The sequence below is a fragment of the Canis lupus genome, chromosome 17, assembly GCF_011100685.1.
Source record: "Canis lupus familiaris isolate Mischka breed German Shepherd chromosome 17, alternate assembly UU_Cfam_GSD_1.0, whole genome shotgun sequence".
Classification (NCBI taxonomy): domain Eukaryota; kingdom Metazoa; phylum Chordata; class Mammalia; order Carnivora; family Canidae; genus Canis; species Canis lupus.
This window is the reverse complement of record NC_049238.1, coordinates 64,798,490-64,822,626: the sequence shown is the minus strand read 5'-3', so window position 1 is coordinate 64,822,626 and position 24,137 is coordinate 64,798,490. Positions and strand designations below refer to the sequence as shown.

The 24,137-nt window shown below is 45.0% G+C and overlaps 1 long non-coding RNA gene across 2 annotated transcripts; it reads right to left on the bottom strand.

Annotated features, from left to right (window-relative positions):
• Positions 1-1,993: 1,993 nt before the first annotated feature.
• On the bottom strand, positions 1,994-9,812 carry LOC119864012. 2 transcript variants are annotated; one of them, XR_005372811.1, is made up of 6 exons: positions 7,426-9,812; positions 5,226-5,518; positions 4,228-4,441; positions 3,767-3,870; positions 2,444-2,608; positions 1,994-2,117 (listed from the first exon to the last, which is right to left on the bottom strand). It is a non-coding gene; the product is annotated as an uncharacterized LOC119864012 (long non-coding RNA). The 2 variants fall into 2 exon arrangements; XR_005372810.1 differs by having other exon boundaries at positions 2,015-2,608.
• Positions 9,813-24,137: the final 14,325 nt, after the last annotated feature.

Sequence of the window (24,137 nt, the reverse complement as noted above, 5' to 3'; positions counted from 1 at the left end):
GGTACCCTTCAAGACCCCCAATTCAGTGGTTGTTGCCATTCTTATGGAAATACCTCCAACCTCTAAATCTCAGCAGTTATTAAGGGGGGTTTCTGCTGTTTGCCCAAGTTCCTTACACTGTCCTCTGAGAAAGGAGTGCTTGGGGATGCCCTTCAGTAGCTAGGGAGGAAGGCTGGATCTTCTACTTTTTCCCACATACAGGAGCTGATGACTCTGTAAGATTTCCTGTTTAAAATGAGCATAAGAGGGTCACCTGGGCGGCTCAGTGTTTGAGCGTCTGCCTTTGTCTCAGATCATGATCCTGGAGCCCTGTGTTTGAGTCCCATGACAGGCTCCCCACAGGGAGCCTTCCTCTCTCTGTGTCTCTCGTGAATAAATAAGGAATATCTAGGGGGAAAAATAGAAAATGAATATGAGACTCTTTAAGTCTTTTAGATTACTATAGGAAGCAAAAGAACCACACTACTCCTGGACTCTAAAGAGGCTTTAATATTATAATATTGAAATCTACCATTTACTATTTAAGATGATGAAATATTGGTCCTCCAAATAAGTGAAGAGATGGAAGGAATTGTTGAGCAGATGGGTCCCCTGCCCGCTGTTGCCCCTGGACACCAGCTCAGGCCTGAGGTTGACTGTGGCCAGTTCTTTCTGTTTGTGAGCTAGGTTTGGGGCACCAGCTAGCAGGACAGGATGTAGCTAAGGACAGAGTGACACATGTGAGTTGAGCAGGAGCTTCAATTCAGGAGCTTTTCCTGATATTTTCCAAGGAGCTGGAGCCTGGTGCCCCAGCAGCAAGGTTGGAGGCTGCCCCGGGAGCCAAATTAGAAGGATCCCTGGAGTGGCCACCTGAGGAGTCTACCCCTACCCTTACTCAGCTCCTGATGGGCCTCACCTCTCCTCTTCACTGAGCCACTTTCCAGACTGGAACCAGGCCCTAAATGGATGCTTGGGCTCTATGTTGTAATGATCTGCAGCCACCTGGAGCAGCATGATCTCGGTCATGAATCTCTATTCCTGGGCCAAAAGAGAAGGACAGGATGCATGAAGAGCCTGGGTGGAGAAGCTGCAAGGTCTTTGGAGGGCTGAGCACTGGGACAGGGGACCAGTGCTGGGTCTTTGACACATGGTGACCACCCCCTCCCCCCCCGCCATCCTACAAATTTGTCCCAACTTGTTCTCAGAGGTGAGTGTAAACTGCTCCTGCTCTGGCAAGTTATCCTTGATGGCCATTCCTCTGTCCTCACTAACTGCATGGGACTTTTTCCTTATTATGAAACTATTCCCAAAAATGTGAGAATGAAGGGATGGAAGCAAGGAATGATCCTCCTGGGGACATCTCTGACAGCCACAGCCCTACCCTTTCCTACAGGAAGTCATAGAGAGCCTCACCTTATTCTTATTCTGGTGGTTGATCTTATTGCCCTGGAAAGCAGACAACCAAAGTCTGTCAGTGAGAGGACTCCGGTTATTACTGGCTGCTAATACCCACCCCTTCTCATGTTGCACTAAGGCCAGGCACACTAGGGGCCATGACTCCCCGGATGACAGGACTGCAATCTAGGCCAGGCTCTGGGAGCCAGGGAAAGGAAGACATGGGGTTGCTTTTCTGGCATCCTATAGCACAGGAAGGGGAAGCCAAAGCCTCAGGTGGGCAGGAGATGCTAGGCTCTTTAAGTGCCCACTCAAGTTGGAGATCCTGACTTTATTCTGCCCCCACAGGCAATCTCAAAGGGACAGGCTGAAGTCAACCCAGACTTAATCTCGTGATGCTTTGCATTCAGGCAGCAGATTTGATCTCAGGGCCAGTGAACTAAGTGCAGCCTCCCTTTACTCATCACAGACATGGGCAAGTAACTCTAGCTCACAGGGGCAGCAGGGAGGCTGTCACGAGGGGAAATTTTGCCAAGGACTGAAAGCTCAGGGCTCAGTTCAGGGGTTCTGTGCTCCCACACATCAGGATTCCAGCCCCTCTTTCCCGGCCCTCAGGCTCACGCTCCTCCAGGCACTGCCCCTCTTTCCCGGCCCTCAGGCTCACGCTCCTCCAGGCACTTCTCCATTGCAGCATCCAGCATGAGCAGGTCAGTGAGGAAGGTGCCAAGGAAGGGGACGACACCCTGTGTCAGGGGGTTGGGGGTGGAGTGAGTCCCTGCTCTCTCGTGTCCACAGGGATCCTCCCTGGGAAACATTTCAGCCTCCTGGCCCACCCCAGCTTCTACATGGTGCAGACAAGGACCCTTCCCTCACCCTCCAAGAACATCAGAGTCCTCCTAATCATGTCAAGGGCGTGCTTTAGAAAATCATTGTATATGTGGCCCTGGGCCCCTGCCCACCGACAAACACATTTGTATCCAGGTTTATAGACCCTCTTCCAGGTCACTTCGAAAGAAGGGTTTTAGAAGCTGTGGCAACAGGAGGCAGAGCTGGAGTTGGAAGGCCCCACCTGTCTTGATTTGGGGGGTTCCAGCTTTCAGCGAAGAGCCCCCCTCTCCTCTGGGTTCGAGGCCATGTATCTGGGGCACGCTCAGCTTCTTCTGCCGCTCCCTCTTCCATGCTCTCTGAACATTTATCCCCAGGGTTCCAAGTTTAGATGGCCATTCCTGCAGGGCTAAGGACAAGTTCCTTAAGATTATAATCACCTCAGGCCGCTTCTCCCCACCATCTTTGACTCAGACCCTGGACATCTGACCCAAGGCAGAGGGTAGCATCCTACGTTATCCTTAAGCCTGCCATGAGTGATTCTAGAACAATCTTAGCTCCAACTTTCACTCCCTGTGTGACTTTGAGCTTGCAGTCTGGCCTCCCTGAGCCTGGTTCCTCACTGGGAAAGATGAGAATTCCAGCTACCTCCCTTGGTCTCCTGAGGACCCAGTGTCTTATTCCTATCATCATTGTTGTGGCCCTCATCCCATCCAAACCCCTCACTGAGCAGAGGCATGTCCTCTGGGCTCTCAAGTTTGGTAGAGGCCCCCATCTGGACCAGCTGGTGACAGGGAGCTCGTGTGTCCAGCCTAGGGATTCTGGTTGAGCAGCAACTGCTTTTCCACCCCTTGTGGATTTTCACCCCAGGCTGCATCCACATTCATGCCAAAGGCTTCACTCCCTGAAGGTATGCTCCTGGCCAGTCCCTAATTCATTCACGAAGGATACTGTTGCTCCCACACCTATTCTCTTTCTATACCAACACCTTCCATGCTACCTTGATAAGCAGGTTCCTGCTCTGTGGATTGTTTTTGGTGCACATTTTTTTAAATGTTCAAATGTTATTCCTGAATAGAGAGAAAGAAGGCAGATGGGTGTTGGAATACTATGGTAGGGTTGAGTGCAAGTCCCTATGATCTGAGACCTCCAAGGAGTCAGACTGCTGGATCAGGGTTTTCTTTGGTTCCTCTGAGCACTCAGGTCATTGGAGGACACAGGAGGGAGCTCTCTTATGGGTCATCCAGTGCATCCAGTCCTGTATTAATTGAACAGCTCTCCTTTGGTCAGTTTTGGTTTCAATTGGGAAGAGACTCTAGTTGCTGTAATGTTCATATCCAAAAACTTTTAATTCAGCTCAGCCCAGTCTCCCCAAATGGGGACATTTGGAGGCATGGTGGCCTATTCCCCAGGAAGGATGAGAAAATAACTTGCCCCCTGCCCGCCCATGTCCTGTTTCATGGTTTGCTGCCTCCTAGGAAGTCCAGGGTGACTGAAGGGGCGAAAAGGACAGGCATATGGAACATTCCTCATCCTTCATGGTCCTTTTGGAGAGAGGACCCCTCACCTGGAAACTTTGGTCCATGTGTTCTTCAGGCGGTGAATTGAGGCACTCTGCAGAGCAGAAATGATAGCATGCGTGGAAGAGTAGTTACGCAAGATTTGACAGGCCTGGGGACGGAAGAGAATGAGCTGTCAGATGGATATCAGGAGCCCAGTTTGCTGGAGAGCTGCACTATTCTTCAGTGTCAGTCTCCTCTCCTGGATGAGACAGATGTCTAGGCACCTACAGAAGGGCATGTGGAAGACCCAGCGAGGAGCACTGCTGGGGAGAGGGGGCATTTTCCTTCACTCCAAGGAAAGAGTCATGTAGGAACTGAGCATCCCAACATTGGGCCATGCAAGGAAAGGTCAGCATGCCCCTGGAAAGAACAACTCAGACCAGACTTCAACCTTGAGAACTGATCAAGGGAAGAGCAGTTCCCGAAGCTCAGGAGAGCAAGTCAGCTGGGCCTCCTGTAGGCTTACCTTGGCCACCTTGATCCAGTGTTCCACCACCATGGCCTGTCCCGGGCAGTCATGCGTGGGTTGCCAAGGAAGGTGGTGATGACGCAGTTGGCCACGTCGTTGAACTGGGTGATGGTGGCACGGACTGTGCATGCCAGGTGCTCATTTCCAGGTCATTTCGCTTGGACCAAATGGAGCCCAGGCACTGTTGGGGCAGCACCTTCTTGAACAGATCCTAGAGAATAGGGGGACACTCGCTCACACAGCCATTTCACATGCAAGATTCATGTCCTATGTAGGAGTCCCATGTCAGAGCTGGGGCTCAGCAAGCATAGAAAGTGGCCTGAACTCAGTTAGAGTCCCTGGATTGCACTCCATTCCTCTTCCCTGAGGGAGCCCAGTACAGGATGAACGAGGAGCAGATACTGCTGGGTGGGGGGCGGGATGGGGGCGGAGGAAGGAAGGCATTTGTACCCTGATCATCCCCACTAACTTCAAGTTACAGGTGGCAGTTCAAGGGGGCTCCTCAGAGGGGCATCTTCACCTCCCAGTGTTCATGCATCTGGTCCTATTCCCCTTTCAGCAGCACATTCTCACAGAGAGAGGTACAACCACAGGTTTGTCTCCCTGCCCTGTACTTCACACATTAGATGCCTAATAAATGTAGGGTGCTCGGCCTCCAAGGCAGATGTGTGGGTGAGCTGTGGGCTTGGTCGCACACAGTGAGTTGCCCTCCCCCACCCAAGGACCAGGGCCTGCCCATTCGCCTATCAGTTCTGGCTCATTTAATTGACACAGGAACTCTGCATCAGTCCTTGCCAGGGTCTATCTCCAAAGTCTGCAGCTGGACAGTGAAAGCAAGGGTTTGAGGAACTGGACATGTTGATGTGGTTCGTAAGTGATGGAGCTGAGATTTGGACCCTGACCATACAAGCCCACATCAGGGAAGGGCTGATCTGGGGCAGATGACAGCAGAAAGAAAGCCTGCCCCGGCCCGTCCTGGGAGCCCAGCTGCTCACCACATCTGCAGATGTCAATTGCTCTGCCACCAGCTTGGGAGGGAAGTCCATGAGACCGGGCTCCTCCTCATGCCGCTGGTGCTCAGGGGTTATGCACCAGTGGCAGATCACCTCTCGGGCTGGAGGTGGCTCTGTCTCTATGTTTAAGGAAGGAGTTACAATTCCCAGGAAAGCTGGTGGTCAAACTGACTGCAGCTCATGACCTGGTACACATGCAGAAGAAGACATGAGCTCTTGTTCCAGATCTGGAACAGCTGATGGAGGAGATGCTGGAAGGAGCCGTGGATCTGGCACTGGGACAGGATAAAGAGAAATGTTTGTCCACAAGACTGACTTGCCCCATGCCCTTCCAAAAACAGGGCAGATTCCATGGCCAATAGAGAAACCCCCAGTCCCTGAGCTGCATCGCAGATAGTCTTCCCAGCTTGCAATCCCCCTTACTCTCTGACTCTGTGTCTGCCTCAGTAAGCTGCAGAAGTTCCCGTGGCATCACGGTAATGGGGGCATGGCAATTCAGGTCCCAGTCATGCAAATTTGCCTGCACCCAGGCCCCCTTTACTTTGAAACAGGCACAGTGCAGGGACTGCCAGGTGTCCTGCGGTTTCTGGTCAGGCCAGGTACCCAAGATGGGAGAGAGGGTGCTGGGGAGAGTCATATGTAGAGCAGCATCTGAGCATGGCCTTTCATGCCACATGGTACTTCGACAGCACCATTCTTTCTGTGTGGGTCCCAGAGAATGTCCCCAGCATGACTTCCAACCCCTCTGTCACTGTCCTTGCAGTGGACAATCCGGTTGTCCAGAAAACCTGTATGAGTCTGGTTTTTCTACTTAGCCTGTTTTCTCAATGGCCAAGGGCCTCGTCTACTCCATCCTTCACGCACAGCAGCATCAGGGCTTAGGTTTGTGGCAGATTGGTGAGTGGTCTGCTCACCAAAGCTCTGTTCTTGGCCCCAATTGTGGAGGTCAGAAGAGGTGGTATAGAGAGGTGCAGGAAGAACAAGATGGGACAGTTGAAGGGATGGATGTTTGAGGCACCGAATCAGCCCAGACTGTGCTCTGCTTCCCAGAGGGCTTGGGACCCTATCTACAGTTCCCTTTGACTCATTTCCCTCTTCACAGGAAGCCCCAAAAATGAAACCCTCCCAATGGAAATCAAGAGACCTATGAGATCCATGGCTCTGAGAGGCACTCCCCAGCCACAAACCCTTAGTCTCCCAACGTGCTCTGTGGATAAATTAAGGTTCTCCTTCTGGATCCAAAGATCAACCAAAGTTTTACTTGATCTTTCCCAAAAATGTTTAAGGATATTTATTAGAGCGAGCGAGTGAGCGAATAAGCATGGTGAGCAGGCTCCCCACTGAGCAGGGAGCCCAATGGAGGGCTCAAACACAGGATCCTGGGATAACGACCTGACCTGATGGCAGAGGCCTACCTGATTGAGCCACTCAGTGCCCTTACTTGATCTTATTGTCCATGATTATGGTCCAGATATGGGTGATCCATTCATTCCTTGAGGCAGCCATGAAGATGTCACATCTAAAAAACTATGGACCTGTGTGCCTACAACATGCAGAGTGATAGTCTGACACTCTGATTAGTCTTGGGACCGAGACACTACCTTCTTTATTCCTTCAATTATCTCAGTGAATAGAAATGTGTCTGCAATACTAGGTGCTTAATATGTATTATTGGATGAAGGAATCCCGACCAGCACTTTCCGTATACTGAGTGGAACTTGAGCTGCTCTGCCTTCCCCCAGTGACCTCTACTCTTATGAGGACAGAGTATCAGGACCTCTTACTTATGTGGACAGAGTATCAGGACCAGTTAGATGGAATCTCAGAAGTCCTTTACATACAGGAAAACTGCCTGCTTTGCATGTGCTTCTGTAAAACCAGAAGTGCCACAGGCCCATGAGGGTTGATGTGGAGACCTTCTTCGCTGTGGAGAGAAAACTGCTACACATGGAGATGCCCAGCAGCCCTTTCTACAGAGCCAGGCACCAGATAAGTCTATGCCATGTTTTCTCTCAGGATTTCCACAGTAGCCCGATGAGGTTCATCCTCTTACCACAGCACTTTTCAGAGGAGCAAAAGGAAATTCAGAGAGGTGCAGTGACATTCCCAAAACATACTGGTAGTAGAGGCGAGCCTCCTCCCTCCCCCCCCCCCCCGTGCTGCATATGGGGTGATCACTCACCTGGGGAATTGCTGGCCCAGGACCTGTTGGGCTGTGGTGAACACCTCGTAGATACAGGAAATGACTGGGTTGTTTGCGAGGCTTCTATCCTGGAAGGATGGTACCAAGGAATGTACAAAATTATCCATTCTCCCTTCTTTGAGCGTCAGCATGGTCCTGGCCTCACCTAGGAATAGGGTTGATTCCTTTTCACACCAGAGACACAAGGAGGAGCACTGTAGTCAGCTTCCAGACCAAGAACCACTGCGAAGATCAGGGTCTGCCTCGCAGACCAGAGATTCCCATCCCCTCGGGAAGTTTTACAAGATAAGGGACTTGAGTGCCCACACAGAAAAAGGTTTGAGGCTTCAAAGTATCATTGGTTTTAGGGAAGACATGGTAAACCATTAGTAACTTCAACACATTCTGTTAGCTGAGCAACAACAGCAGTCCTCTCAACTAATAGTTTTATGAAGACCAGTATGCCATTGAGTCTTCAGTTATGGCCTCACACAGAACACAGAGGGCTAGACCCTCAAATGCTGCTCAAGATCACATACATTGCAGCTGAGAAGAGACCAGAGCGTGAGCTGCATGGGGTTTCCCTTAAGCTGATGTGGCTTGGTCTGTTCCTGACATAGGGAAGAAGGGTCAGGGGAAAACTACCTTCTCCGGCAGGGCCCAAGGGCATCAGTTGTTTCTAGTCTGTGTTCTGGTATTTCCCTGTTCATCTCTGTGTCTTGAGTTTGACCATGGATGTGGACCTGTACTCACCGCAGACCTTCAATGGATGTAGTTGGTGGCCTGATGCCCCTGTGCTTGTCAGAGGAGATGGAGGAGTTGAACTCTTGGAGCAACTCATCCAAGATTTCCTGGGTGGATAATTACAAAAAGAGCCAGCTACTGTGCCAGGAGGCATCAGAGGCCTTCCCCCTAATCTGGGGTTCCAGGTTATGGCAGATCTAGCAACCAAAACAGTCTGTGGGGACACATAAGGTGTTCCTTGCAGCACTGCAGAAATAGCAAGAGAATGGCATACGGTCAAGTGCCAAGGGCCTCAAAAGTCTGAATCCCTGTGGCAGACGGCCTCATTTACGGGCTACTACAAAGATCTATAGGGATACAGCTCATGATCTGTTGGGCCTACAATGATTTGATGTGTTCTGAGAGATGACATGTTATAGAGAAACATATAGAATCTATAGAGAGAGACTATATAAACATTCTATATGAAAACATATGCAATAGCTTCATCACACCCTTCCTTTTGTGTTAAATCACCCTATTTAATGTGATGATTTGGAAGGGCTCGGAGAAGGTCTGCAGGGACAGCGGAGCTGGCTTCTACACCGGATAGCTGGGAGGAGTACATGAAATAATAAAAACAGAAGTAAAACGCAAAGATACTCATGGCTTTGTGAAAAAACAACACCCCCCCCCCACCAACTCCTCAAAAACACGAAATCTATTCTACACCATTCCAATACAGGTGAAGAGTGTCTTCCCACATCATATGTAGCTGGAGGATAGGCGTGGAGGTTCAGATGTCTTTGCAGTTGGGCCTGTGGGACACTCATGTGGAAACACTATGAGAGGGCCCCAGTTTTCTCTCCATGTTTGTGGGGGGGGCCATATTTCTGTGGTGAGCCCTCTTCCCTTTCTCACCTCAGAACAGCACTGATCCTTGTTTGTCTGGTGCACCTAATTGTCTAGGGAGTGGGAATAGTTGAAGCCACAGACCATCTCCTCCAAGATCTCCTTGGTGCAGCTCTGCAAATACAGTGCCCCGTATATACAAGGCCAAGAGACATTAGGGTACTCCCCTCCCTCAACATCACCCCCAAGGGAACACCCCCATTAGAAATTGTGTTCTCCTGTTCAGGCCAGAGGGGCAGCTGTGGAGACATCTGGCAAGGAGGAAGCCAAGTGAAAGAGGCTCTTGGGCTCATGACTAACATTGGAAGTTGAGCTTGGTGTCCAGAACTCACCTTCTCATCTTGCCTGCTATGATCTGGGGTCTGAACACAAAAGATGTATCAGGCTTCCAACTCCTGGAAGCTGGTCTGTGCCCAGGAAGGGCATGTTCCTCTCCTCGGTCCCCTCTGCACACGCACTCACACATACACAGACCCAGACACACATAAACACACAGACACACACAGTGAGGTGTAAGAGGTGTGATGCTGCTCAGCTGAGATCACAGTGTGGTCTCCTCACCAGTGGGCTGCCCCAGGTTGCCTTGTGGTACCTGTTGATGTCTCCCGCCACATAGCCAGGAGCACTGGAGAAGAGGGCCGAAGTGAACGTAGACAGCGACATGAAAATCTTTCACTCTGGACTCAGAGCACCTGAAAGTAGGACAAGAGTAACAGAACATCTTGTTATCTTGACTGTCTCCAGTTAAGTGAGCTGGAAAGCAGGAAGTTCTAGAATGCAGGTTCCTGGTTACCAGAGTTCCAAATCAGTTGTGGGCCTGTCCTCAAGGAAGTGAAGTCACTTTTTCAAGATTTCAGGACCTGGGACCATTCCTTCAGTCAGACCTATCCAGAGCCCCTTCTTGGCAGATGCATGCTTACCCCATGTCATCTTAACTGTTCATGATGAGCCAAAAAATGCCATAAACACAACCCTCTGAACATGCAAGTAAGGTCTACCTTTGAGGACACGGAGCTGAATTCAGACCTTTATTTCTCTGTCTTCCCGGTGCTGTGTCCTACCTAACCCACTGGGTCTATAAAATAGTCCACAGTTTCCCAACCTGCCCTGTGGGGATCAGACTAGAATCTACTTCCTAGGCACATCACCAGGTATCTATAGATGATATTTATAATGCGTGTGAGCTGGTATCCTGTGTATCTGAGGCACAAATATAAGGATGAAAGATTGACCAGAAGGAGGTAATGAGCCATGGAGTACCACTTGATAGTGGCCTAGGTTCCAGCAATGTAATATCACAATAGCACATTCCCTCTGTCCTCATTTCAATGCGGGCACCACGATGGGATTGGAAATGCTCCAAGAGGCACACATTGTCAACTTCTGTAGTAAAACTGGCCAATTATTTCCTGTTATATTTAGAATGAGACCTGGTTGCCTCGTTTTGGCCTCAGCTCCAGCCTTTACAACGGCTCGCAGGATCCTGACCTGTGGTATAAGTATCCCTGTGTAACCCCGAGGTGCTTCGTGACTGGCTTCTGACCAATCTAGCACTGTCTATACTCAATAGGTCTTCTAAGCACAACATCTCCAAAGAAACAAGAGCTTTAAATGATACACTGGACCAGATGGATTTCACAGATATTTACAGAACTTTACGTCCAAATGCAACTGAATACACATTCTTCTCAAGTGCACATGGAATTTTCTCCAGAATAGACCAAATACTGGGTCACAAATCAGGTATGAACTGATACAAAAAGATTGGGATAGTCCCCTGCATATTTTCAGACTGTAATACTTTGAAATTAGAATTAAATCACAAGAAGACGTTTGGAAGGATTTCAAAAACGTGGAGGTTAAGGACCATCCTCCTAAAAGATGAGAGGGTCAACCAAAAACATAAGGAAGAATTAAAAGATTCATGGAAACTAATGAGAATGAAGATACAACCATTCAAAATCTTTGGGATACAGGAAAAGCACACCTGAGGGGAAAATACATCGCAATACAAGTATACCTCCAAAACTGGAAAGAACTCAAATACAAAAGCTAACCTTACACATAAAGGAGCTAGAGAAAAAACAGCAAATAGATCCTACACCCAGCAGAAGAAGAGGTAATAAACATTCGAGCAGAACTCAATGAAATCGAGACCAGAAGAACTGTGGAACAGATCAACAAAACCAGGAGTTGGTTCTTTGAAAGAATTAATAAGACAGATGGACCATTATCCAGCCTTATTAGAAAGAAGAGAGAGAAGACTCAAATTAATAAAATCATGAATGAGAGAGATCACTACCAACACCAATGAAATACAAACGATTTTACAAAACATATTATGAACAGCTATAAGCCAATAAATTAGGCAATCTAGAAGAAATGGATGCATATCTGGAAAACCACAAACTACCAAAACTGGAACTGGAAGAAATAGAAAACCTCCAAAGGGAAAAACCTCCCAAGACACAAAAGTCCAGGGCCAGATGGCTTCCCTGGGGAATTCTATCAAACGTTTAAAGAAAAAAAACATACCTATTCTACTAAAGCTGTTCAGAAAGACAGAAAGAGATGGAATACTTCCAAACTCGTTCAATGAGGCCAGCATCACCTTAATACAAAAACCAGACAAAGACCCCACCAAAAAGAATTATAGACCAATATCCCTGATGAACATGGATGCAAAAATTCTCAACAAGACACTAGCCAGTAGGATCCAACAATACATTAAGAAGATTATTCACCATGACCAAGTAGGATTTATCCCTAGGATGCAAGGCTGGTTCAAAACTCATTTAAAAATCAATGTGATTCATCATATCAGCAACAGAAAAACCAAGAACCATATGATCATGGTTCATTAGATGAAGAGAAAGCATTTGACAAAATACAGCATCCATTCCTGATCAAAACTCTTCAGAGTGTAGGCATAGATGGAACATTCCTCAACATCTTAAAAGCCATCTATGAAAATCCCACGGCTAATATAATTCTCAATGGGGAAGGCACTGGGAGCCTTTCCCCTAAGATCAGGAACAAGACAGGGATCTCCACTCTCACCACTGCTATTCAACATAGTACTAGAAGTCCTAACCTCAGCAATCAGACAACAAAATAAATAAACAGCATTCAAATTGGCAAAGAAGAAATCAAACTCTCCCTCTTTCCGATGGATACTCTACATAGAAAACCCAAAAGACTCCACCCCAAGATTGCTAGAACTTATGCAGCAATTTGGCAGTGTGGGAGCATACAACATCAATGCCCAGAAGTCAGTAGCATTTCTATTAACTAACAATGAGACTGACGAAAGAGAAATTAAGGAGTCAATCTCATTTACAATGGCACCCAAAAACATATGATACCTAGGAATAAACCTAACCAAAGAGGTAAAGGAATCTATACCCTAAAAACTACAGAACACTTCTAAAAGGAATTGAGAAAGACATAAAGAGATGGAAAATGTTCCATGCTCATGGATTGGAAGAATTAATATTGTGAAAATGTCAATGCTACCCAGGGCAATTTACACATTTAATGCAATCCCTATCAAAATACCATGGACTTTCTTCAGAGAGTTGGAACAAATTATTTTAAGATTTGTGTGGAATCAGAAAAGACCCCGAATAGCCAGGGGAATATTCCAAAAGAAAACCATAGCTGGGGGCATCACAATGCCAGATTTCACGTTGTACTACAAAGCTGTGGTCATCAAGACAGTGTGGTACTGGCACAAGAACAGACACATAGATCAATGGAACAGAATAGAGAATCCAGAAGTGGACCCTGAACTTTATGGTCAACTAATATTTGGCAAAGGAGGCAAGACTATCCACTAGGAAAAAGTCTCTTCAATAAATGGTGCTGGGAAAATTGGACATCCACATGCAGAAGAATGAAACTAGACCACTCTCTTGCACTATACACAAAGATAAAATGGATGAAAGCTCTAAGTGTGAGACAAGATTCCATCAAAATCCTAGAGGAGAACACAGGCAACATGGAACTCGGCCACAGTAACTTCTTGCAAGATACATCCACGAAGGCAAAAGAAACAAAAGCAAAAATGAACTATTGGGACTTCATCAAGATAAGAAACTTTTACACAGCAAAGGATACAGTCAACAAAACTAAAAGACAACCTACAGAATGGGAGAAGATATTTGCAAATGACGTATCAGATAAAGGGGTAGTCTCCAAGATCTATAAAGAACATATTAAACTCAATACCAAAGAAACAAACAATCCAACCATGAAATGGGCAAAAGACATGAACAGAAATCTCACAGAGAAAGACCTAGACATGGCCAACAGGCACATGAGAAATGCTCCGTATCACTTGCCGTCAGGGAAATACAAATCAAAACCGCAATGAGATACTACCTCACACCAGTGAGAATGGGGAACATTAACAAGGCACGATACCACAAATGTTGGAGAGGATGTGGAGAGAAGGGAACCCCCTTGCACTGTTGGTGGCAATGTGAACTGGTGCAGCCACTCTGGAAAACTGTGTGGAGGTTCCTCAAAGAGTTAAAAATAGATCTGCCCTCCGACCCAGCAGTTGCACTGCTGGGGATTTACCCCAGAGATACAGATGCAATGAAAAGCTGGGACACCTGCGCCCTGATGTTTCTAGCAGTAATGTCCACAATAAGCAAACTGTGGAAGGAGGCTTGGTGTCCATCGAAAGATGAATGGATAAAGAAGTTGTGGTCTCTGTTTACAATGGAATATTACTCAGCCATTAGAAACGACAAATACCCACCATTTGCTTCGATGTGGATGGAACTGGAGGGTATTTTGCTGAGTGAAATAAGTCAATCGGAGAAGGACACACATTATATGGTCTCATTCATTTGGAGGCTATAAAAAATAGTGAAATGGAATAAAGGGGAAAGGAGAAAAATGAGTGGGAAATATCATAAAGGGAGACAGAACATGAAAGACTCCCAACTCTGGGAAATGAACTAGGGGTGGTGGAAGGGGAAGAGGGCAGGGGTTGGGGGTGATTGGGCAATGGGCACTGAGGTGGGCACTTGACGAGATGAGCACTGGGTGTTATTCTATATGTTGGCAAAAATGAATACCAATAAATAAATTTATAAATGAAATTAATATTAACACTTTTCAAACTCCACTGATTTTTTAAAATATTTTTTTCTCATTAGGATTTTATTTTTAGAGCGCTTTTAGGTTCACAGAAACATTGAGACAAAGTACAGAGACTTCCCATATAACTGCTCCCACCACACATGGTCCCCTTCTTGATCAAGATCCCTCACCAGATGGCACATTGCTTAAATTGAAGAGTCTACAGTGACACATCATTCCTAGTGAAGTCCACTACTAACCTTAAAGCTCACCTTTGGTTCTGTACACTCTATGGGTTTGGACAATGCATAACGACACATATGCATCATTAGAGTAGCATACAGAGTATTTTCATTACCCTAAACATCCTCTTTGCTCTGTCTGTTTATCCCACCACCCCACTTCCAGCAAGCACTGATCTTTTTGTTCTCTACAGAGTTTTGCCTTTTCCGGAATGTCATAGAGTTGGAAACATACAGTTAAACTGTTGTCTTTTCATCAGATTGGTTCTTTCAATTAGTAATACGGACGTAAAGTGCCTCCACGTCTTTTCATGGTCTGACAGCTCATTTCTCTTTATAGCAGGGTATAACATTCCATATTGTTGGAATAGACCACATTTCATCCATCCGCCTACTGATAGATACTCTGGCTCCTTTCAAGTCCTCCCTATTATGAATAAAGCTGTTATTAGTATCTGTATGCAGGTTTTTGTCTGGGTAGAAGTCTTCCAACTCATTTTGGTAAATACCAAAGAGGGCAACTGCTGGAATACATGGTAAAAAGTATGTTCAGTTTTGTAAGAATCTGCCAGACTTCTTCAAAGTGGCTGGACCACTTTACACTCCCATCAGCAATGAGAGAGTTTCTATTGCTTCACATCTCATCAGTCTTTGGTGTTCTCACTGTTCCTGATTTGAGTCATTCTTTTTTAGTTTTGGCTATTCTTATAGGTATGTAGTGTTACCATCAGTTTTGAAAAGACTAGAAGGCCCTTGCCATTTTACACTATCAACTCAAAGAGAGTTTCATTAGTCAAACTATAGGCAAGAATGCTATCCTGAATGCCCACTTTACCTATTAAGAAACCGAGAAAAATAATGCAAGTTGGACTTGCATGCAACTGGTTTCAGTTCTTTTCCATGTTGGAATTTCTTTAAAAACAAAAATGTACCAATATCTAATTCTAAAACTGAATATGAATGCAACTATTTCTCATAAAACAAAAACCTTTAGAATGCCTTAATTAAAAAAGGATCTGATCATGTAAAATTTAAAATATTAATCTCCACACTACACTTTGGGAAATGGGTGGCATTCAGATTCCCAATGCTTTTACTTCCTACCTTTGTGACCTTGAATACATTACTTAACTGGTTTCAACCCTAGTTTCACACATATAAATAGGAACAATATTTAATAAAATGGCTACAAAGGTTAAATGGGAAGGTAGAGTCCCTGGCTTAGTGTCTCTCTTGCAGAAACATTCAATAATTCGTAGTCATTTTGAATATAATATACAAACTGAAAGCAATCACAAGAGAAGGTACAGTAATCATTAATTTAAATGCTATGAACAATTTTTAAGTAAGATAAGTAGAGCTAAATTACTCTCTAAAAAAGAGAAAAAAAAAGATCTGCTGATTAAATTAATACAGTAAGATGGAAGGAGAGAAACTAATCTATCTCCTTACAACATCTGGCATTTTGCTACGTAGTGATTCAATCCTGGTTTGTGAGAACCTGTTTCTAAAGCAAAGGTCCTCAGATGTCATGGGTTGGATAAATAGCTCTAGTGGAAGGCAGTATGTGAGTCGGAGGTGTTGAGGCAAATAACTGGACTTGTACATGTTTCCCTACTTTGGGCATTTTATATGCATCCTTCTCATTTATTCTTCTCAGCCATCAACCAAAATGAATGTATTATCCATATTTTAGCATTTAGGAAACTGAATCCACAGCTGTGTTTATTAACAGACTCAATGTTCATTTCACACCCTGTACCACTTCACATAAAATAGATGTTTAGTCAAAGAAAAAAATACTTTTGGCTGCACAGAGCACAACAGATCAGATGGTACCTTGGTGGGGAAGAATTTATACTGTACTTTGCAGAAGACACTGAATTTAAATATACAGATCTCACAGAAGAGTAAGCATAAAAATAGGCTGGAAAGGAGCAATATACAGTGATTAGCAGGCTACTTCCAGCATGTAAAAAGCACAGGAGCATGGAAGAAAGCTACCAACAGATGAGGAACTTCAATGACAACAACAAAATCCACCAGGTAAACAAAACATAGCTGAATGTACAACAAAGGAGAGGGTGGAGGGGGCAGCTTAGACTGTTATCCTAATGAATTGCTCAGTTTTACATTAATTATTACCAATAATTACTCAATCCCCAAAGTCCAGGTTCTAGATATGTGCACATAGGTACACTGAGATGGTCTTGCCTTTGAGTCTTCCAAATTTTCTCCAGTATTGCTAAGTTTTCCTTTTCAATTCCTTCATCCTCTGACTTTTTTCCACTAATGGGCTCTTCTTCCTTCATCTCATTAGTGATCCAAGTGGTCCATATCCTATAAGAAAAGTACTAGTTTGTTGAAGCTTCTGCCAAACATTAGATTATTCTGGATTTAACAGGAAACCGAAAAGAATGGAGAGGAGAAAAAAGCAAGCACTGATCTTTTTGTTCTCTACAGGGTTTTGCCTTTTCCGGAATGTCATAGAGTTGGAAACATACAGTTAAACTGTACGTTTATGTCACAATCAGGTTCCCTTCTTCTAGCTCACATTTTGTATAAGAGCTAGAATCTGAGTAAATCATATTTAATATTTTGTAAAGTTATAATTATTACCAAAAAGAAAAAGTCTCCTATTGAGAGGAACTTTTGAAACCTTTTAGCTCCTAACTCTGGGAAACGAACTAGGGGTGGTAGAAGGGGAGGAGGGTGGGGGGGTGGGGGTGACGGGCACTGAGGGGGGCACTTGACGGGATGAGCACTGGGTGTTATTCTGTATGTTGGCAAATTGAACACCAATAAAAAATTTATTATTAAAAAAATGAAACCTTTTAGCAGTAGGTATCAAGAAGCTTATATATATCTTGTTTAGTAACTTGCCACTAGAAATCTATCTTAAGAAACTAAAGTGTTGGGATCCCTGGGTGGCGCAGTGGTTTAGCGCCTGCCTTTGGCCCAGGGCGCGATCCTGGAGACCCGGGATCGAATCCCACGTCAGGCTCCTGGTGCATGGAGCCTGCTTCTCCCTCTGCCTGTGTCTCTGCCTCTCTCTCTCTCTCACTGTGTGCTTATCATAAATAAATAAAAATAAAATAAAAAAAAAGAATCTAAAGTGTGAACACAGACTCAAGCATAAAGATGCCTATTTAAACTTTATAGCCCCAACACCCCCCCCCCAAAAAAATGCATGTGGAAAAGTTTCAGAGCAGGGGTGAACTTGCGTGGCTCAGCTGTTTAAGCATCTCAGCTCTTGGTCTCAGCTCAGGTCATGATTATGGGGTTGTGAGATGGAGAACAGGGGCAGGCTCTCCACTCAGTAAGGAGATTCTTTCCCTCTCCCTTCCCCATCTGCCTCTTCCTCCCACTTGCTCTGGCTTTATCTTTCTAATAAATAAAATTTTAAAAAATTCAGAGCAGGACGCAATTCCACGGAATATTAGAAGACCATTAAATTGCCAACATAAGGATAAATGTTTCTTCTATATCAATAATGAAATACAAGAGTGGTGAGGGTAGCAGGATGCCAGTCCCTGGCTCTGTGTTTGTGGGGGGGTGGCGAGGGTAGTGGATGAGCCTGGCCACTGTGGGTACCAGGTTATGTGCTCAGCTGGGTCCCACCTGCTGCTTCTGGCTGCACGTCTAGGCAGACCTGAGAACCCATCAGGGGAGGATCCCACCACAGCTCTGGGGTGATCTGGAGGACTGGGAACCCCTGGGTGACCACAGAAACTATACTAGTTACATCTGTGCTGTCCAACAGGGCAGACCCTTGACTCTTACAGATGCTGAGCACTTGGGATGCAACTTATCTAAACTCAGATGTGCTGTAAGAGTACAGTCCATTCTCAATTTGGTAGACTTAGAGAAAATATAAAGAGCTCCTTACTTTGTTTTATATCATGTTGAAATGATAATAATTTGAATATACTAGGTTAAATAAAATATATCAAATGGAAAAATAATGCAATGAAAAAAATACAAAACAATATACAGAGAGGCGGGGCAAGATGGCGGAAGAGTAGGGTACGCAAGTCACCAGTCCCCACCAAATTACCTAAATAACCTTCAAATCATCCTGAAAACCTACGAATTCGGCTTGAGATTTAAAGAGAGAACAGCTGGATTGCTAACAGTGAGAAGAGTTCATGCTTCTATCAAGGTAGGAAGACGGGGAAAAAAGATAAATAAACGGCATCCAAGGGGTAGGGGCCCCTCGAAGAGCCGGGCTAAGGCCGGGGCGAGTGTCCCCAGGACAGGAAACACCCCGTCCTGGTGAAGCAGGAGCTTCACCAAACTTGCCGGATGGAAAGGTGCTCACAGGGAGTTAGAGCAGGATCCCAGGAGGGGCGGGGATGCCCTCAGGCTCCCTTCGACACGAACAGAGCACCTGCGCCCCGGGGAGAGTGCACCACACCCCTGCGGCTGAGCTCCCTAAAGGCCTGCAGCATGTGCAGGGTCGGACCCGGACCCGGGAGCAGCACAGAGGCGGCTCAGGCGCAGGCTCCATGCGTAGGGAGCTACAAGGCCCCAGGAGCAGCTCAGCAGCAGCTCCGGCAGAGGATTCATGCGGAAGGGGCTGCGCAGCCGGGAGCACGATTCCAACAGCACAAGCCCGGGAGCACAGGGCGCCGGGGACACAGCCCAAGATCTGGCGCTCTCCCCGGGACAGGCAGAGACCAGGAGGGCACAGGACAGCAAGGATGCTCCAGCCTCCAGGCGGCCCGGAGCTGTGCAGATCAGCGGCCCGCCCCCCGAGCATCCAGGCCCCTGTAGACTGAGAGCCCCATAGTTACCGTGGGAGCTGAATCCAGGGCTCAACAGCTGGCCGATGTCACTGTTGTTACTTCTGGGGCCTCACAGGATAAACAACCCCCCACTGAGCCTCACAGTGGCCTCATCGGATAAAAAGCTTAAACATCTTTCCCTGAGCCCTGCACCAGGCAGGGGATTGAGCAGCTCCCCCAAGTGCTAACACCTGAAAATCAGGACAGCAGGCCCCTCCTCCAGGAGACCAGCTAGAGGGACAGCGTAAAAATGGATTATTGACCAAGGAGCACTGGAGAGTTCCAGGGGAAGTCGAGGGATTTACAGTGTACAGAAACAGAAGATACTCCCCCTTGTTTTTTGTTTCTTGATTTCTGTTTACTTTCCCCAACCTTTTCTTTTTCTTTTTTCTTTCTTCTCTTTTTTCCTCTTTTTTAATTTATTTTTTCTTTTTTTCTTTTTCTTTTCTTCTCTCTCTTCTCTCTTTTTCTCCTTTTCCCAATACAAATTGTTTTTGGCCACTCTGCACTGAGCAAAATGACTACAAGGAAAACCTCACCTCAAAAGAAAGAATCAGAAACAGACCTCTCTCCCACAGAGTTACAAACTTTGGATTACAATTCAATGTCAGAAAACCACTATTATAAAGCTACTGGTGGATGTAGAAAAAAGAATAAAGGACTCAAGAGATATCATGAGTGCAGAATTTAGATCTAATCAGGCAGAAATTAAAAATCAATTAAATGAGATGGAATCCAAACTAGAGGTCCTAACAACGAGGGTTAACGAGGTAGAAGAACGAGTGAATGACATAGAAGACAAGTTGATGGCAAAGAGGGAAACTGAGGAAAAAAGAGAAAAAGAATTAAAAGATCATGAGAATAGATTAAGGGAAATAAATGACAGCCTGAGGAAGAAAAATCTAAGATTAATTGGGGTTCTCAAGGGCACGAAAATAGACAGAGGGCCAGAATATGTATTTGAACAAATCATACCTGAAAGCTTTCCTAATCTGGGAAGGCAAACAGGCATTCAGATCCAGGAAATCGAGAGATTCCCCTCCCCTAAAATCAATAAAAACCACTCACACCTCGACATTTAATAGTGAAGCTTGCAAATTCCAAAGATAAAGAGAAGATCCTTAAAGCAGCAAGAGATAAGAAATGTCTAACTTTTATGGGTCTCTCTGTGTAGAGACCTGGCAGGCCAGAAAGGGCTGGATATATTCAGGGTCCTAAATGAGGAGAAAATGCAGTGAAGAATATTTTTCCAGCAACACTTTCATTTGGAATAGGAGAGATAAAGAGCTTCCAAGAAAGGCAGAAACTGAAAGAATATGTGACCACAAAACCAGCTCTGCAAGAAATTTTAAGGGGGACTCTTAAACTTCCTCTTGAAGAAGAAGTCCAATGGAACAATCCACAAAAACAGGGACTGAATAGGTATCATGAACCAGTAAACTCCTATATTTCAATAGTAACTCTGAACGTGAATGGGCTTAATGACCCCATCAAAAGGCGCAGGGTTTCAGACTGGATAAAAAAGCAGGACCCATCTATTTGCTGTCTACAAGAGACTCATTTTAGACAGAAGGACACCTACAGCATGAAAATAAAAGGTTGGAGAACCATTTACCATTCAAATGGTCCTCAAAAGAAAGCAGGAGTAGCCTTCCCTATATCAGATAAACTAAAATTTACCCCGAAGATGGTAGTGAGAGATGAAGAGGGACACTATATCATACTTAAAGGATCTATCCAAGAAGAGGACTTAATAATCCTCAATATATATTCCACGAATGTGGGAGCTGCAAAATATATCAATCACTTAATAACCAAAGTTAAGAAATACTTAGATAATAATACACTTATACTTGGTGACTTCAATCTAGCACTTTCTACACTCAATAGGTCTTCTAAGCACAACTATCCAAAGAAACAAGAGCTTTAAATGATCCACTGGACCAGATGGATTTCACAGATATCTGCAGAACTTTACATACAAACACAATTGAATACACATTATTCTCAAGTCCACATGGAACTTTCTCCAGAATAGACCACATACTGTGTCACAAATCAGGACTGAACCGATACGAAAAGATTGGGATCATCCACTGCATATTCTCAGACCATAATGCCTTGAAATTTGAACTAAATCACAAGAAGACGTTTGGAAGGATTTCAAAAACGTGGAGCAAAAGGACCAAACTGCTAAGAGATGAAAGGTGCAATCAGGAAATTAGACAAGAATTAAAAAGATTCATGGAAACTAATGAGAATGAAGATAGAACCATTCAAAATCTTTGGGATACAGCAAAAGCACACCTGAGGGGAAAATACATCACAATAAAAGCATCCCTCCAAAAACTGGAAAGAACTCAAATACAAAAGCCAACCTTACACCTAAAGGAGCTAGAGAAAAAACAGCAAATAGATTCTACACCCAGCAGAAGAAGAGAGTTAATAAAGATTCGAGCAGAACTCAATGAAATCGAGATGAGAAGAAATGTGGAACAGATCAACAAAACCAGGAGTTGGTTGTTTGAACGAATTAATAAGATAGACCATTAGCCAGCCGAATGAGAAAGAAGAGAGAGAAGACTCAATAAAACCATGAATGAGAAAGGAAAGATCACTAACAACACCAAGGAAATAAAAACGATTTTAAAAACATATTATGAACAACTATATGCCAATAAATTAGGCAATCTAGAAGAAATGGACGCATTCCTGGAAAGCCACAAAATACCAAAACTGGAACTGGAAGAAATAGAAAAACTGAACAGGCCGAACACCAGGGAGGAAATTGAAGCAGTCATCAAAAACCTCCCAAGACACAAGAGTCCAGGGCCAGATGGCTACCCTGGGGATTTCTATCAAACGTTTAAAGAAGAAACCATACCTATTCTACTAAATCTGTTTGGAAAGATAGAAAGAGATGGAGTACTGCCAAACTCGTTCTATGAGGCCAGCACTACCTTAATTCCAAAACCAGACAAAGACCCCACCAAAAAGGAGAATGATAGACCAATATCTCTGATGAACATGGAGGCAAAAATTCTCAACAAGATACTAGCCAATAGGATCCAACAATACATTAAGAAGATTATTCACCATGACCAAGTAGGATTTATCCCCGGGATGCAAGGATGGTTCAACACTCATAAAACAATCAATGTGATTCATCAGATCATGAAGAGCAAAAACAAGAATCATATGATCCTCTCAATAGATGCAGAGAAAGCATTTGACAAAATACAGCATCCATTCCTGATCAAAACTCTTCAGAGTATAGGAATAGAGGGAACATTCTCATCATCTTAAAAGCCATCTAAGAAAAGCCCACAGCAAATATATTCTCATTTGAGAAACACTGGGAGCCTTTCCCCTAAGATAAGGAACAAGACAGCGATGTCCACTCTCACCACTGCTATTCAATATAGTACTAGAAGTCCTGGCCTCAGCAATCAGAAAACAAAAAGACATTAAAGGCATTCAAATTGGCAAAGAAGTCAAACTCTCCCTCTTCGCTGATGACATGACTCTCTACATAGAAAAACCAAAGGACACCACCCCAAGATTGTTAGAACTCATACAGAAATTTGGCAGTGTGGAAAGCACAAAATCAAACGCAGAAGTCAGTGGCATTTCTACACACTAACAATGAGACTGAAGAAAGAATTAAGGAGTTAGTCCCATTTACAATGGCACCCAAAAGCATAAAGTGAAAAGGAATAAACCTAACCAAGGAGGTAAAGGATCGACACCCTAAAAACCACAGAACACTTCTGAAAGGAATTGAGGAAGACACAAAGAGGTGGAAAAATATTCCATGCTCGTGGATTGGAAGAACGAATATTGTGAAAATGTCAATGTTACCCAGGGCAATTTACATGTTTCATGCAATCCCTATCAAAATGCCATGGACTTTCTTCAGAGAGTCGACACAAATTATTTTAAGATTTGTGTGGGATCAGAAAAGACCCCGAATAGCCAGGGGAATATTCCAAAGAAAACCATAGCTGGGGGCATCGCAATGCCAGATTTCAGGTTGGACTACAAAGCTGTGGTCATCAAGACGGTGCAGTACTGGCACAAAAACAAACACATAGATCAATGGAACACAATAGAGAATCCAGGCGTGTACCCTCAACTTTGTGGTCAACTAATATTCGACAAAGCAGGAAAGACTACCCGCTGGAAGAAAGACAGTCTCTTCAATAAATGGTGCTGGGGAAAGTGGACATCCACATGCAGAAGAATGAAACTACACCACTCCCTTGCACCATACACAAAGAAAAACTCAACATGGATGAAAGGTCCAGACGTGAGACAAGAGTCCATCCAAATCCTAGAGGAGAACACAGGCAACACCCTTCTGGAACTCGGCCACAGTAACACCTTGCAAGATACATGCACGAAGGCAAAAGAAACAAAAGCAAAAATGAACTATTGGGACTTCACCGAGATAAGAAGCTTTCACACAGCAAAGGCTACCGTCAACAAAACTAAAAGACACCCTACAGGATGGGAGAAGATATCTGCAAATGACGTATCAGATAAAGGGGTATTCTCCAAGGTCTATCAAGAACTCATTCACCTCAACAGCAAAGAAACAAACAATCCAACCATGAAATGGGCAAAAGACATGAACAGAAATCTCACAGAGGAAGACATAGACATGGCCAACAAGGACATGAGAAAATGCTCTGCATCACTTGCCATCTGGGAAATACAAATCCAAATCACAATGAGATCCCGCCTGACACCAGTGAGAATGGGGCAAATCAACAAGGCAGGAAACCACAAATGTTGGGGAGGATGCGGAGAGAAGGGAACCCTCTTGCGCTGTTGGTGGGAACGTGAAATGGTGCAGCCACTCTGGGAAACTGTGTGGAGGTTCCTCAAAGAGTTAAAAATAGATCTGCCCTAAGACCCAGCAATTGCACTGCTGGGGATTTACCCCAAAGAC